The sequence below is a fragment of the Arvicanthis niloticus genome, chromosome 8, assembly GCF_011762505.2.
Source record: "Arvicanthis niloticus isolate mArvNil1 chromosome 8, mArvNil1.pat.X, whole genome shotgun sequence".
In the NCBI taxonomy this organism is placed as follows: Eukaryota; Metazoa; Chordata; class Mammalia; order Rodentia; family Muridae; genus Arvicanthis; species Arvicanthis niloticus.
The window spans coordinates 5,453,180-5,456,214 of record NC_047665.1 but is presented as its reverse complement, the minus strand read 5'-3'; the positions used below and the strand labels follow the sequence as shown (position 1 = coordinate 5,456,214).

Below are 3,035 nucleotides of genomic sequence, written 5' to 3'. Positions count from 1 at the left end.
CTAGCTAGCAAGCTCCAGGAATCCTCTTGCCTCTGTTTCCCCAGCTTTGGATAGACAGGCATGTACTGCCATGCCTGACCTTGGGTGTCGGCGCTAGGGACCTGAACTCATGCTTGTGTGGAAAGTACTTATCAACTGAGTTGTCTCCCTAGGCCCCAAAGCTGTTTTATTTTTATTGTTATTTTGAGACAGGGCATCTCTATGCTTCTGAAGTTAGATTGGAAGTAGCTCAGGCTGCCCTCAAACCCTCTGCCAATGTTCCTGCATCAGCATCTTGAATATTGGATCACATGCATACACGGTCACACTTGGCTCATAGTCAAGCTTTAAATACATCAGGCTTGGTCTACAGAATTGTCGTCCTGACATTCCGTTGGGGGAAATACCCTGTTCCTTCTCAGAACTTTTAGATGGTTGGCTGTTCTGAGGGGGGGAAGATCATCTTTGGACAAAGTAAGTAGTCAAATACAACCAATGGTTTTGTTGAGTATTTTATAACCATCATAGCAAGAGCTATGAAGTGGGTGCTAACACTCACGTCTGAAACTTTACGACAGAACATTTGCAGAGACGCCGAGAACCTTCTCCTGTGTGTGACATGTTTTCGCTTAGTGGAAGTAAACGGGAACAGACACTCTATGGGGAAACCCAGAAGAAACCACTGTGATCAATTAACACTCAAAGGAATCTGGACCAGGAAGATTCTGCTCCTTCAGACGGGACATGCTGAGACATAGTGTATCCTCTGTTGTTCGATCCAGCAGGAGACCCTGAGTGTAATCACAGAGAGACACATCCCAGCCAGTCCATGAGCGACATCCGCCCAGACGTATAATCCTCATGCGTAAGATCATTAAAGACAAAGAAGGCATCACTTCCAGCTTACAGGACATTAATCAGATGATAATAAATAGATGTGATGCACTCTCCATTGGGGCCCTAGAGCAAAGGAAATATTGGTTAGACGATATAAAACTGGTGAGCTGGCTCAGAGAATGGAGGTTACCTGGATCCCACAGGGTGGAGGGAGCGAACCAGCTCTCGAGAAAGTTGTCCTCTGACCTCCACTAGCGTGAGCACGCACGCACACACACACACACACACACACACACACATACACATACACACAAATAAATAAATAAGTGAACATTAAAACGAACAAACAAGCCGGGCAGTGGTGGCGCACACCTTTAATCCCAGCACTTGGGAGGCAGAGGCAGGTGGGTTTCTGAGTTCGAGGCCAGCCTGGTCTACAGAGTGAGTTCCAGGACAGCCAGGGCTACACAGAGAAACCCTGTCTCAAAAAACCAAAACCAAAACCAAAACCAAAACCAAACCAAACCAAAACAACAACAACAACAAAAGGAACATACAAACAAACAACCACCAGAAAAACGTAGACTCCCAGTTCTTATGCTGTGACTGGAACCCAGGCAGAAGCTCTCAGTCTCTGGGCCTTCAGGCACTGCCCTTTCCTGAGGTTTAAGCTTGCCAGCGCTTTCCTGGGACTGTTCGGTCTCCAGGATACTGTGAGCCCAGCTCTGAACCTGGAGAGCTAAATACCTGCAGGTATGTATGCTGTGTTTACTTCTGTCTCTCTGGAGAACTCTGATGTAGGCTTTAACAGTCTCACTTTACGGGAGAGAAAACCAGAACCTGAGTACTTTGGGGTTTGTTGCTCTAAATAAGGAAAAAAAAAAAATCCTAGATTCTAACTGTGAAAGTCATGTGCTCTTCCAGAACCTATACTGTTTCTCAAAAGGAGAATAACACTTAGAATCTCACGCCTGGGGGCAGCTATCATGAGCTCAAGGCATCCTGGGTTATTTAGAGAGGTTCTGCCTCAAAAAACCCAAACCCAAACCCAACCAACCAACCAAATAAAACCAAAAGCCTAAGGGGAATTGCAGTGTAAGGACCACTGACCAAATCGGAATTTTGGATTTTACTAATGTATCTATGTTAAACACCCTGACCTTGAGAACTGCACTTGTTTAGATGGTCTTAGGATGTACGTACTGGAGTGTTTGTAAATAATAAATAATGGTTTATTCATCAGATCAGCAGCCATAGCAACGCTGTGTGTACGTGTCTGCACTGGAGATGGAACAAGGAGAGCAGGGGAGCTTGGCAGTGAAGGAAACCCTGTTTTGGAGACTCAGGTTGTTCTTGGACATCTCTAGAAGTTTGACATTATACTGAGTGAAAAACATTGTAAAAAAGTATTTATATCTATAGTGTATTCAGCCTTTCAAACTGTCTGTCCAGAGCTATTAGCACACCAAGTATTAGTGGAATATACACACACACACACGCACACACACACACACACACACACTTAACAGCACAGGCTGGTTTTGCATGGGACCTACGCTCAGCTATGGTAGCTCACAATTGTCTGAAATTTTGTTTCAGATCCAATACTCACTTCTGATATCGACAGGCACCAGGCACATGCATGGTGAATATATATATACATGAAATGCAGGCAAGGAGATAAAGTAAAATAAAAAAAATCTTTTAAAACATTTAAAAATTAAACTCACATTTTAAAAAAGAAAACAAAGTAAAGGTTTTTGCTGTTGTGAGTTGTCCTTACCTTTGCTGAGATCTCTGAAGGGAAGTTTCAAATCAGGCTTTGAGTGGGCATAATGTTTGCTTTGGACATCACTTCACACCCCATAGGAAACAGAGGTGGTGTCTTGGCTCTTAGATCACTGAATGAAAAAATTAAAAAGGAAAGGAAAGAACGTGGCTGCTCCTAGGTGTGGTGGAGAAGATTTTATTGAAGGTGAAAGGGTGAGTATAACTAGAGTCAGAGACAAATGGGAGAGTCCAGAGTGATCAGGACCCTGAGCCACATAGAGAGAGGGGGAAGGGGGGTGGGGGGACCAGGGCAGTAGCTAGGAGGCTAAAGGTACAGTAACCAAAATGTCTTCATTATATAGGGAAGAGCTTCTGGGAAAAGGGCGGCATAGCCTCAGGGCTGTAGAGAGCAGGGTTTGCCAGCCACATCTGTAACAGGTAGGGACTGA

At 44.5% G+C, this 3,035-nt stretch overlaps 1 long non-coding RNA gene across 1 annotated transcript; it reads right to left on the bottom strand.

Annotated features, from left to right (window-relative positions):
- Positions 1–478: 478 nt before the first annotated feature.
- LOC143443162 (uncharacterized) lies at positions 479–1,545 on the bottom strand. Its single transcript, XR_013111931.1, has 2 exons — positions 1,374–1,545; positions 479–939 (listed from the first exon to the last, which is right to left on the bottom strand). It is a non-coding gene; the product is annotated as an uncharacterized LOC143443162 (long non-coding RNA).
- Positions 1,546–3,035: the final 1,490 nt, after the last annotated feature.